This window comes from Coregonus clupeaformis, chromosome 17 (genome assembly GCF_020615455.1).
Source record: "Coregonus clupeaformis isolate EN_2021a chromosome 17, ASM2061545v1, whole genome shotgun sequence".
In the NCBI taxonomy this organism is placed as follows: domain Eukaryota; kingdom Metazoa; phylum Chordata; class Actinopteri; order Salmoniformes; family Salmonidae; genus Coregonus; species Coregonus clupeaformis.
Window position 1 is genome coordinate 43,445,145 of NC_059208.1, and position 13,668 is coordinate 43,458,812.

The 13,668-nt window shown below is 41.1% G+C and overlaps 1 long non-coding RNA gene and 1 pseudogene across 1 annotated transcript; both read left to right on the top strand.

Annotated features, from left to right (window-relative positions):
* The first annotated feature begins 1,195 nt into the window (after positions 1-1,195).
* LOC121585774 lies at positions 1,196-2,535 on the top strand (annotated as a pseudogene).
* Positions 2,536-3,171: 636 nt separating this feature from the next.
* On the top strand, positions 3,172-13,198 carry LOC121586485. The gene is made up of 4 exons (XR_006003946.2): positions 3,172-3,278; positions 3,394-3,524; positions 12,019-12,134; positions 12,236-13,198. It is a non-coding gene; the product is annotated as an uncharacterized LOC121586485 (long non-coding RNA).
* The last annotated feature ends 470 nt before the right edge of the window (positions 13,199-13,668 follow it).

The window sequence follows — 13,668 nt, forward strand, 5'->3', positions numbered from 1 at the left end:
ACTCCGTGGCCACAACATCACTTGCGATAACTTTTTTACTTCTCACAAGCTGAGACAGGAGCTCCTCAAGAGGAAGCTGACGATGGTAGGAACAGTACGAAAAAACAAGCCAGAGCTCCCACCTCAGCTGTTGAACACACAGAACAGGCCTATCAATTCCTCTAAGTTTGTGTTCACGGCCGACATGTCCCTAGTGTCCTACGTCCCTAGTGTCCTACGTGCCAAAGAAAGGCAAAAATGTGGTACGCTGCATAGGGATGGGAGAATCTGTGGCCAGGAACATCAAAAAACTGAAATCATAATGGATTACAATGGCACAAAAGGAGGGGTGTACAATTTAGACAAGCTGGTGACTGGCTACAGCTGCAAAAGAAAAACCATTTGCTGGCCACTTGTGATATTCTTCAACATCTTGGACATCTCGGCGTACAACGCGTTTGTCATCTGGATGGCGTTGAACCCAGATTGGAACAGGGGGAAGCTCCAGAGGAGACGGCTCTTTCTCGAGGAGCTGGGCAAGGCATTGGTAAGACCTCAAATCCAGAGGAGGCAACATATCCCAGGGACCCCAGCTTCTGCAGCCATCATGAGGAGGATTCAGGAGGAGGATGCTGGTGCCCCATCCGCCCGACCCACAGAACCAACAACTCTAATACCGGAAGTAAGTGTGAGTGATGTTGCTGCATGTGTGTGTGTCTGACTCTCCTACCTTGACCTGCTGTAACTATATATGTGAGTGAGTGAGATGTTAGCAAAATTCCTGAACAAAGTGTTTTCATCATTCTACATTGCAGCCGGTAGCAACAAGAAGAAGCGCTGCGATGTGTGTGGACCCAAGAAGGACAGGAAGACACAGTACACATGCATCAAGTGCAAGAAATACATTGGCAACACACACACAGTAAAACTCTGTCCCTCATGTGGTGTGTAGACCGGCCTTAATTTGTTTTCAATGGGGATCATTTTTAATTTCCATAAAATACTGGATGTAAAATCTGTCAGTTCAAAGCAATAAACAGCAATAGTGATGAAAACCTTGTTTCCTTTATATTTGTTCAATATAAACATGATTTATTCCACCCATGTCTTGATTACAATTGATTTTTGTTTACAAAAATAAAACTTGATAAAAAAAGACAAATAGCGCTTTTATTGCTAAATGTGATCTAGCAGCGGTAAATGGCAAATATTAACCATGTATGCTGTCTATATTGCTTGTACTTTATATAAGTCAACATCTAAATATTAAGTATGAATTATTTTTACGGAAATTGTTATGGCTGTATTGTTTTAAAAACCCAATAATGTTGTGGGTCCATCAGACCAGCGAACATTGGGTGAATATCAAAAACATGAACACCACACAAGGGTTAAACTATATAGGTAATTCATCTACAATATTTGATTTGCCTGTTGCTGCCAAGTTCCATTGACTGTACTTGACTATACAGCTGTGAAAACCATCTCACCTGGCAACATAAAAGGACAGTTTGATTGGTTGGAAATGCTATGTTGCCGACTAGCCAAGTGTCCAATTTCATTGATCCAGGATCAGTTTTCGTTTGGTCTCTTTCAATAACCATTGTAGGCTAAGTGGTGAACAAAAATGGAATGATTATTAAATACAAATAATAAAAAACATTTAACAGATTGATTAAGGTACATTTTATCACCATCATCCATTCATTTAGAATTCCAATTAATTTGATATTCCTTAAAACAATTGTTTTCAATTATTTTGGTCTTTGAAGAAGAAGCATTTTATCTCTACTCAGAAGTCACGACTAACTCATGTTTCCCTCTTTGTGACCAGTAGAGAAATGGTCAGTACATTACATCTACACTGCCCTGTCAAAGCCAGTAGAATTGCCTGGTATCCATGAGTTCACTGCCATGGGTCTGATGAACAACAAACAGATCGACTACTATGACAGTGTGGCAAAGAAGAAGATTCCCAAACAGGACTGGATGAGGGAGAAGCTACCAGCAGAATACTAGGAAAAAGGCAATCAGCCACGCAAGAGCAAGGAGCAGTGGTTCAAAGTCAATGTCAACATCCTGATGGAGCGCATGAGGCACAACAACACTGGTGAGAAACAACGCTTGCATTTGTATCACTCTACATAGCCTACAGTAGATATTTGACTAAAACTCCAACATAATGGATGAATTTCTAAGTACTAACTTCTAAGACTTATTTTATTTATTTTATTTTATTATTATTTGACTTGACTCTAAGTACAATGCCATAGTATGGTTAAGTCATTCTCTCTCTTCTTCTACTTGTTTTTCCTTTCAGATCTCCATATTCTTCTGTGGAAGCATGGCTGTGAGATTGACCAATGTAGTGACGGCACATTGAATTTCATAAACAGCACTGACCAGAACAGCTACAATAGTGATGATGACTTCCTGGCCTTTGATGATGCCACTATGCAGTGGGTGGGGAGAAATAATTCAGTAGGGATGATTGTGAGTACTTTTTGAATAGTGTTCTAAACCTCACATAGTGTAGCCTGACTTTGGATAACTCAAAGGGTCTTTTTGCAACAGATACTTCAGATACATTTTTTTTTTAAAGATATTGCTTCTAAAGCCGTCTACAGACAAGGATTGACTGCAATCCACACTTTGTAAAACGGTTAATTCTCTCTTTAGCCCCTCCAAAGGTCCATGCATTTGCAAAAAAGGCCAAAACTGCAGGACATGTCAGACTGACCTGCATGGCCACAGGTTTCTGCCAAAACTAAACCAAATGTTGTTTGATTTACCGAAGCCAATTGTGGAAAAATGGGGTAAAGTATTCTAGTGTAGACGTTTCTTTGCTCTCACAGTTATGAGGTCATGAATATAGATTATATTTTGGTTAGCTATCTATAAAAAATGAGACATAACTATAAGGTGAATGCACCAATTTGTAAGTCGCTCTGGATAAGAGCGTCTGCTAAATGACGTAAATGTAAATGTAAATGTAAAATAATAATATAATTCTCCCCCATTCATCAATCAATCAATCAATTTTATTTAGTTAATTTGAATAATGAACATAAATGAAGTGGTTGATTGTTGAAAAATTCTATGCAATTGAGAACAGTTTCAAGCTCAATATTTAGGATTTTATTATCAATGCTTAATATATCCTCTTTTCTTCCATAAAGATGGAAAATGCTGTGACTGTAGCCAAGTCACAGGTGGTGTCATTGGTGCTGTTGTAGTCCTTCTGCTCATATGGATCTCAGTTCCCTTGATACTGTTTCTTTTGAAAAGGGGCATAATATGTAAGTTTCATGCAGTTATTGTTCTATAACATAATGTGGTTATGTAATTTGAGACACATTGTTATTTTTGTAGAGAGAAGACATTTGTCTAGAACTATGCCCCTTCTTCTCCCAGCACTCCAGGCGCAGAACCTGCAATTCTCCAAAATCGACCACAGTTCTGTAACGTTCACCTGGGGAACACCGCTCTTCAAGGCCAACTGCTACTGCTGGTGGGCCATGACCAAGGGGTTAAAGACCCATGAGGTAAGAGCTCACACCAACACTCAGCTAATAACATGACTGGACTTTATGTAATAATAATAATAATAATAATAATATGCCATTTAGCAGACGCTTTTATCCAAAGCAACTTACAGTCGTGCGTGCATACATTTTTGTGTATGGGTGGTCCCGGGGATCGAACCCACTACCTTGGCGTTACAAGCGCCGTGCTCTACCAGCTGAGCTACAGAGGACCACATGTGTGGTCCATTATGTCAAAGTCAGGTCTCAATTCAATCCGTAGCACTAAAGATCCGCTTTATAGTGCGATTGACAATTAAAGGCAATGTTCCCGCGGTCGCAGAGATGGCATTCATGGTAGACGCTGCATATGTGGGCTCAATTAGAAATAAAAATTAAAGGGGCAATCAGCAGTTGAAACAATAACAAAGCATATTCTTCGCCCCTGTTTCGTTAAAAAGCTGAAGGATGGGCCTGGAGAAATGTAGCTAACCACTCTCAAATTCATAAACAGAGCTATGGATGTAAGGACTAACCATCCATGATACCAAAATGATAGTTTTAACCATGTTTTGAGGCTACATAGTGTTTGTTTACATTTATTTTGTTTACAAACCTTGGAGTAAAACAAGCTGATATTTTGGGTTCTGATAAGGTACGACAGTTGAACTAAGCTCATGAGGCATTTCTAAGTTATATTCTTGAAGAATCAATGGGTATATTTAATGAATTTATAAAGAGTCCAAATATGGATGTAGCAACTACAGATTTCCCCTTTAATTGTGAACTGCTTTACAGCGCTGATGTTCTGCATCAGTGCTACAGATTGAATCGAACCCTTAGTGTTAATGTTTAAAAAGGTGTCCAATAATTCATTGAAGAGATTTTCTTTACCTCGGGAACAAATCACATGGTAAACTTGATAACATATGAATCTTAGTTCTTACATCAACACATTAAACAATTATTAGTTTACAGGCACACCAATAATTCGATATTAAACTGATTATGGCAGAAGGCCGAGTATGGCATTAGTCATGTAAACACCTTCCTCTGCTTATCTTAATCGGCGTAAAATCGAAGTAAGCATACGCCGATTACAACACATGGTTTTCTGAGCAATCTTTCAAATTATTAGGACATGTAAACAGCTTAATCAGCGTTCCAGCTGTGTATTTGATCTGCGCATGTGCAGAACCAGGTAGTGCTACCATCCCTCTATTATGCGCGAGTGAAGTGAGTTCGGGAAAACTGAAAGTATGCATCTTATAAATAGTTTTCACATACAAAATGTATATGTCCGAACTCAGAATCAAATAGTATTCACAAATGTAACGTGGTCACCGGGGTAGAACGTTTATTTTGATTGCCGATTTTCTGCATTTATCTAAGTCCCATCAGTAGCCTGATTTCAGATGAGTTCATTTAAACAGGATTATTAGAGAAATCGTTCTTCTTGCAATGCATGTAAATGTTTTAAACAGACTATTATATTAACCTTTCCACAATAATGCTGAAATGTGAAGTGATGGTGGCGGATGAATGGCACGACAATGGGACTCGGATCTCGTCATGGTATCTGTGCATTCATATTGCCATCGATAAAATGCAATTGTGTTCGTTGTCCATAGCTTATGCCTGCCCATACCATAACCCCACCGCCACTATGGGGAACTCTGTTCACAATGTTGACATCAACAAACCGATCGCCCATACGACGCCATACACATGGTCTGCAGTTGTGAGGCCTGTTGGACATACTGCCAAATTCTCTAAAACGATGTTGGAGGCGGCTTATTGTAGATAAATTATTATTCAATTATCTGGCAACAGCTCTGGTGGACATTCCTGCAGTCAGCATGCCAATTAGATGCTCCTTCAAAACTTGAGACATCTGTGGCATTGTGTGACCAAACTGCACATTTTAGAGTGGCCTTTTATTGTCCCCAGCACAAGGTGCACCTGTGTAATGACCATGCTGTTTAATCAAATTCTTAATATGCCACACCTGTCAGGTGGATGAATCATCATGAAAAAGGAGAAATGCTCACTAACAGAGATGTAAACAAATTTGTGCACAATATTTTTGAGAAATAAGCTTTCTGTGCGTATGGAACATTTCTGGTATCTTTTATTTCAGCTCATGAAACATGGGACCAACACTTTACATGTTGCGTTTCTATTTTTGTTCTGTGTACTACCTTAAAAAAAGGCAAATCCAGGAGGCACAGACATCCCAGTATCATTATTGTTATTTGACGTTATTCTTAAAATGAATGAATGTTTTCAATATTTGCCAGGATGTAAAGACTGTATCAGAATGCCATCTACCGGTACATATCTTTGAGATTAATTAACACTCACCTTACCTCTTCTTTGACCATAGGGCGAATGTGAATGCAACAAAACCCCAGTGTTGCTTAGTAACCTGATGTCACTGACAGAGTACACTGTGACCATCTTGGCATTGAATGATGGGGGTCGCCAAGCCCCTGACTGGCTGATTTACCACCAGTAAGACTGGCTCTCCCCTCCCCTTTATTCTCCCCAGTTGTTAGTTGTGGAGAGCCGTTTGGTACAGTGGTCCCGTGTAGCTCAGTAAGTAGAGCATGGTGCTTGCAACGGCAGGGTTGTGGGTTCGATTTCTGAGGGGGACCAATTTGGAAAAAATTATGAAAATGTATGGACTCAATACTGTAAGTCGCTCTGGACAAGAGTGTCTGCTAAAATGTTAAATGTACTAAAGGAGAAAGACTGATGGCCAGAAAGACTATTCCAAAATATTGCTCTACTCTACCGAAATTCTCTATTGCTCTACTCTACTGTAATGCTCTATTGCTCTACTCTACTGTGCCGAGTATAGCCCACAGAGGTCTCCACCACAACACAAACCAAGGGGGGGCGCCAACCCAGACAGGAAGATCACGTCAGTAACTCAACCCACTCAAGTGACGCACCCCTCCCAGGGACGGCATGAAAGAGCACCAGCAAGCCAGTGACTCAGCCCCTGCAACAGGGTTAGAGGCAGAGAACCCCAGTGGAGAGGGGAACCGGCCTGGCAGAGACAGCAAGGGCTGTTCGTTGCTCCAGAGCCTTTCCGTTCACCTTCACACTCCTGGGCCAGACTACACTCAATCATAAGACCTACTGAAGAGATAAGTCTTCAGTAAAGACTTAAAGGTTGAGACCGAGTCTGCGTCTCTCACATGGGTAGGCAGACTGTTCCATAAAAATGGAGATCTATAGGAGAAAGCCCTGCCTCCCGCTGTTTGCTTAGAAATTCTAGGGACAATTAGGAGGCCTGCGTCTTGTGACCGTAGCGTACGTATTGGTATGTACGGCAGGACCAACTCGGAAAGATAGGTAGGAGCAAGCCCATGTAACGCTTTATAGGTTAACAGTAAAACCTTGAAATCAGCCCTTGCCTTAACAGGAAGCCAGTGTAGGGAAGCTAGCACTGGAGTAATATGATCAAATTTCTTGGTTCTAGTCAGGATTCTAGCAGCCGTATTTAGCACTAACTGAAGTTTATTTAGTGCTTTATCCGGGTAGCCGGAAAGTAGAGCATTGCAGTAGTCTAACCTAGAAGTAACAAATGCATGGATTAATTTTTCTGCATCATTTTTGGACAGAAAATTTCTGATTTTTGCAATGTTACGTAGATGGAAAAAAGCTGTCCTTGAAACAGTCTTGATATGTTCGTCAAAAGAGAGATCAGGGTCAAGAGTAACGCCGAGGTCCTTCACAGTTTTATTTGAGACGACTTTACAACCATCAAGATGAATTGTCAGATTTAACAGAAGATCTCTTTGTTTCTTGGGACCTAGAACAAGCATCTCTGTTTTGTCCGAGTTTAAAAGTAGAACGTTTTCAGCCATCCACTTCCTTATGTCTGAAACACAGGCTTCTAGCGAGGGCAATTTTGGGGCTTCACCATGTTTCATTGAAATGTACAGCTGTGTGTCATCCGCATAGCAGTGAAAGTTAACATTATGTTTTCGAATAACATCCCCAAGAGGTAAAATATATAGTGAAAACAATAGTGGTCCTAAAACGGAACCTTGATGAACACCGAAATGTACAGTTGATTTGTCGGAGGACAGACCATTCACAGAGACAAACTGATATCTTTCCGACAGGTAAGATCTAAACCAGGCCAGAACTTGTCCGTGTAGACCAATTTTGGTTTCCAGTCTCTCCAAAAGAATGTGGTGATCGATGGTGTCAAAGGCAGCACTAAGGTCTAGTAGCACGAGGACAGATGCAGAGCCTCGGTCTGACGCCATTAAAAGGTCATTTACCACCTTCACAAGTGCAGTCTCAGTGCTATGATGGGGTCTAAAACCAGACTGAAGCATTTCGTATACATTGTTTGTCTTCAGAAAGGCAGTGAGTTGCTGCGCAACAGCTTTTTCTAAAATTTTTGAGAGGAATGGAAGATTCGATATAGGCCGATAGTTTTTTATATTTTCCGGGTCAAGGTTTGGCTTTTTCAAGAGAGGCTTTATCACTGCCACTTTTAGTGAGTTTGGTACACATCCGGTGGATAGAGAGCTGTTTATTATGTTCAACATAGGAGGGCCAAGCACAGGAAGCAGCTCCTTCAGCAGTTTAGTAGGAATAGGATCCAGTATGCAGCTTGAAGGTTTAGAGGCCATGATTATTTTCATCATTGTGTCAAGAGATATAGTACTAAAACACTTAAGTGTCTCTCCCGATCCCAGGCCCTCGCAGAGCTGTGCAGATCCAGGACAGCTAAGCCCTGGAGGAATACGCAGATTCAAAGAGGAGTCCGTAATTTGCTTTCTAATGGTCATGATCTTTTCCTCAAAGAAGTTCATGAATTTATTACTGCTGAAGTGAAAGCCATCCTCTCTTGGGGAATGCTGCTTTTTAGTTAGCTTTGCAACAGTATCAAAAAGAAATTTTGGATTGTTCTTATTTTCCTCGATTAAGTTGGAAAAGTAGGATGATCGAGCAGCAGTGAGGGCTCTTCGGTACTGCACGGTACTGTCTTTCCAAGCTAGTCGGAAGACTTCCAGTTTGGTGTGGCGCCATTTCCGTTCCAATTTCCTGGAAGCTTGCTTCAAAGCTCGGGTATTTTCTGTATACCAGGGAGCTAGTTTCTTATGACAAATGTTTTTCGTTTTTAGGGGTGCAACTGCATCTAGGGTATTGCGCAAGGTTAAATTGAGTTCCTCAGTTAAGTGGTTAACTGATTTTTGTCCTCTGACGTCCTTGGGTAGGCAGAAGGAGTCTGGAAGGGCATCAAGGAATTTTTGTGTTGTCTGAGAATTTATAGCACGACTTTTGATGCTCCTTGGTTGGGGTCTGAGCAGATTATTTGTTGCGATTGCAAACGTAATAAAATGGTGGTCCGATAGTCCAGGATTTTGTGGAAAAACATTAAGATCTACAACATTTATTCCATGGGACAAAACTAGGTCCAGAGTATGACTGTGGCAGTGAGTAGGTCCAGAGACATGTTGGACAAAACCCACTGAGTCGATGATGGCTCCGAAAGACTTTTGGAGTGGGTCTGTGGACTTCTCCATGTGAATATTAAAATCACCAAAAATTAGAATATGATCTGCTATGACTACAAGGTCTGATAGGAATTCAGGAAACTCAGAGAGGAACGCTGTATATGGCCCAGGAGGCCTGTAAACAGTAGCTATAAAAAGTGATTGAGTAGGCTGCATAGATTTCATGACTAGAAGCTCAAAAGACGAAAACGCCATTTTTTTTTTGGGTAAATTGAAATTTGCTATCGTAAATGTTAGCAACACCTCCGCCTTTGCGGGATGCACAGGGAATATGGTCACTAGTGTAACCAGGAGGTGAGGCCTCATTTAACACAGCAAATTCATCAGGCTTAAGCCATGTTTCAGTCAGGCCAATCACATCAAGATTATGATCAGTGATTAGTTCATTGACTATGACTGCCTTTGAAGTGAGGGATCTAACATTAAGTAACCCTATTTTGAGATGTGAGGTATCACGATCTCTTTCAATAATGGCAGGAATGGAGGAGGTCTTTATCCTAATAAGATTGCTAGGGTGAACACCGCCATGTTTAGTTTTGCCCAACCTAGGTCGAGGCACAGACACAGTCTCAATGGGTATGGCTGAGCTGACTACACTGACTGTGCTATTGGCAGACTCCACTAAGCTGGCAGGTTGGCTAACAGCCTGCTGCCTGGCCTGCACCCTATTTCACTGTGGGGCTAGAGGAGTTAGAGCCCTATCTATGTTGGTAGATAAGAGGAGAGCACCCCTCCAGCTAGGATGGAGTCCGTCACTCCTCAGCAGGTCAGGCTTGGTCCTGTTTGTGGGTGAGTCCCAGAAAGAGGGCCAATTATCCACAAATGTTATCTTTTGGGAGGGGCAGAAAACAGTTTTCAACCAGCGATTGAGTGCTGAGACTCTGCTGTAGAGCTTGTCACTTCCCCTAACTGGGAGGGGGCCAGAGACAATTACTCGATGCCGACACATCTTTCTAGCTGATTTACACGCTGAAGCTATGTTGCACTTGGTGACCTCTGACTGTTTCATCCTAACATCGTTGGTGCCGACGTGGATAACAATATCTCTATACTCTCTACACTCGCCAGTTTTAGCTTTAGCCAGCACCATCTTTAGATTAGCCTTAACGTCGGTAGCCCTGCCCCCTGGTAAACAGTGTATGATCGCTGGGTGATTCGTTTTAAGTCTAATACTGCGGGTAATGGAGTCGCCAATGACTAGGGTTTTCAATTTGTCAGAGCTAATGGTGGGAGCCTTCGGCGTCTCAGACCCCGTAACGGGAGGAGTAGAGACAAGAGAAGACTCAGACTCAGACTCCGACTCGCTACATAATGGGGAAAACCGGTTGAAAGTTTCTGTCGGCTGAATGAGCGACACCGGTTGAGCATTCCAACAGTATTTCCCTCCAGAAGCCATGAGAAAGTTGTCCGGCTGCGGGGACTGTGCGGGGGGATTTATACTAACGTTACTGTCTGTACTTACTGGTGGCACAGACGCTGTTTCTTCCTTTCCTACACTGAAATTACCCTTGCCTAACGATTGCGTCTGAAGCTGGGCTTGTAGCACAGCTATTCTCGCCGTAAGGCGATCGTTCTCCTGTATATTATGAGTACAGCGACTGCAATTAGAAGACATCATGTTAATGTTACTACTTAGCTTCGGCTGTTGAAGATGTTGACGAACCATGTCCAGATAAAGCGTCCGGAGTGAAAAAGTTGAATAAGGGAAAAAAGTTGCGATGGAAAAAAGGAAAATAAAGTAAAGTTGGCAGCTAAAACGCACAGGAAAATGACTCTTCTGTCTCGGGATAAAACGTCCGGGGTGAAAAAAGTTTAACGAAAAAAGATGAGTGAGGACAAAACTAAAAAGTTGGTAAATGTGTTGAACACAGAGATTGATTAAACGTTTATTAAAAGTAAAACGTGAATAGTTTGGCAGGTAGCCAAGTAGCAACAAACAGCACAGCAGCACGGAGACAATGCTCTACTCTACTGTACTTCTCTATTGCTCTACTCTACTGTAATTCTCTATTGCTCTACTCTACTGTACTTCTCTATTGCTCTACTCTACTGTAATTCTCTATTGCTCTACTCTACTGTAATTCTCTATTGCTCTACTCTACTTCTCTATTGCTCTACTCTACTGTAATTCTCTATTGCTCTACTCTACTGTAATTCTCTATTGCTCTACTCTACTGTACTTCTCTATTGCTCTACTCTACTGAAATTCTCTATTGCTCTACTCTACTGTACTTCTCATTGCTCTACTCTACTGTAATTCTCTATTGCTCTACTCTACTGTAATTCTCTATTGCTCTACTCTACTTCTCTATTGCTCTACTCTACTGTAATTCTCTATTGCTCTACTCTACTGTAATTCTCTATTGCTCTACTCTACTGTACTTCTCTATTGCTCTACTCTACTGAAATTCTCTATTGCTCTACTCTACTGTACTTCTCTATTGCTCTACTCTACTGTAATTCTCTATTGCTCTACTCTACTGTACTTCTCTATTGCTCTACTCTACTGAAATTCTCTATTGCTCTACTCTACTGTACTTCTCTATTGCTCTACTCTACTGTAATTCTCTATTGCTCTACTCTACTGTAATTCTCTATTGCTCTACTCTACTGTACTTCTCTATTGCTCTACTCTACTGTACTTCTCTATTGCTCTACTCTACTGTAATTCTCTATTGCTCTTGTGTGTTGTTGTCCTGCTTTTCTTTAGCAGTACAAATATGTAATTTTGATTGACTTATTTTTCGGCAGACGACAGGTAGGGTTGTGAGGTGCTAAAAAGAGGCAGGGAATTTGTAACATTTACTGCCAACTTACATCCAGCCTATGCAGCTATCTCATTGTGATACACTCTATATGAACTACCTGTGTGCAATGAATTCTGAATGTTTTTAGGAAGCAATTTAGATGGAAAATGTATGTGTCATGTGTGCTCTCTTTAAATGACTCGCCCTTTGTGTCTAATCCAGAGATTGTCCCAAAGCCTCTGAACTTGAGGAGCAGTGTGTTCTCCACAGAGAGCCCAAGACGTGGTCCTCTACACAGACTCACCTGGACCCCAACCAGAGGAGGAGCAACTGAATAGGTATTTCTGTCTGTCTTTCTGTTTTTTTGTCTCTGTCTGTCTCTGTCAGTTTTTTCTTCTGTTGCCTACTGAAATTAATCTCTATCCTTCTCTTTATATAGCTCTCTCTCGCTCTTTCTCCCCATGGTGAAGATGCTGGTGAATGGTAACATGAACACCTACCCTCTGACTGGACTGATTCCCAACACTGAATACAAGGTGGCCGTGTCCGGCATCTTCAGAGACAAGTTGGAAAGTGATGCCATGACCATCAAAGAGTCAACAGGTAAACTACAGGGTATGTAGCTAATGTAACCATTCTGAAGGACTTACATACCTACTGCAGACCTATAAACTACAGGGTATGTAGCTAATGTAACCATTCTGAAGGACTTACATACCTACTGCAGACCTATAAACTACAGGGTATGTAGCTAATGTAACCATTCTGAAGGACTTACATACCTACTGCAGACCTATAAACTACAGGGTATGTAGCTAATGTAACCATTCTGAAGGACTTACATACCTACTGCAGACCTATAAACTACAGGGTATGTAGCTAATGTAACCATTCTGAAGGACTTACATACCTACTGCAGACCTATAAACTACAGGGTATGTAGCTAATGTAACCATTCTGAAGGACTTACATACCTACTGCAGACCTATAAACTACAGGGTATGTAGCTAATGTAACCATTCTGAAGGACTTACATACCTACTGCAGACCTATAAACTACAGGGTATGTAGCTAATGTAACCATTCTGAAGGACTTACATACCTACTGCAGACCTATAAACTACAGGGTATGTAGCTAATGTAACCATTCTGAAGGACTTACATACCTACTGCAGACCTATAAACTACAGGGTATGTAGCTAATGTAACCATTCTGAAGGACTTACATACCTACTGCAGACCTATAATTACAAAGTCGCATTAACTTTGTAACTTTGAGCATAACAAGGACAATGTAGTTGATTATAGCTGTGTATGTATAGTGATACTATTAGGTAACGTTTAGGTGAAAGAAGACTGTGGGGTTTACCAAACAATTATACAAAAAAGACTGCAGGGTTTACCAAAGAAAAGTAAACCAAGTAAAACACTGAAGAATAACAAGCATGCTGTTTGACACAATGAACCTAGGATACTTCACATACTGACAGCTTCTACCCCCAAGCCATAAGACTGCTGAAGAATTAATCAAATGGCCACCCAGACTATTTACATATTTACGCTGTTTATTGTCTATGCATGGTCACTTTGCCCCTACCTACATGTACGAATTGCCTCGACTGGCCTGTGCCCCCGCACATTGACTCGGTACCGGTACCCCCTGTATATAGCCTTGTTGTTGTTATTTTATTGTGTTACATTTTATCTTATTTTTTATTTTGTTTTAACTTTAGTTTATTTAGTAAATATTTTCTAAGGTCTACACCTGTTGTATTCGGCGCATGTGACAAACAGCATTTGATTTGATTTGATACTTTCAGCTTTAGTATGAAAATCGATAAGGATAAGATCATGCTTCAAGATCAAAACAAC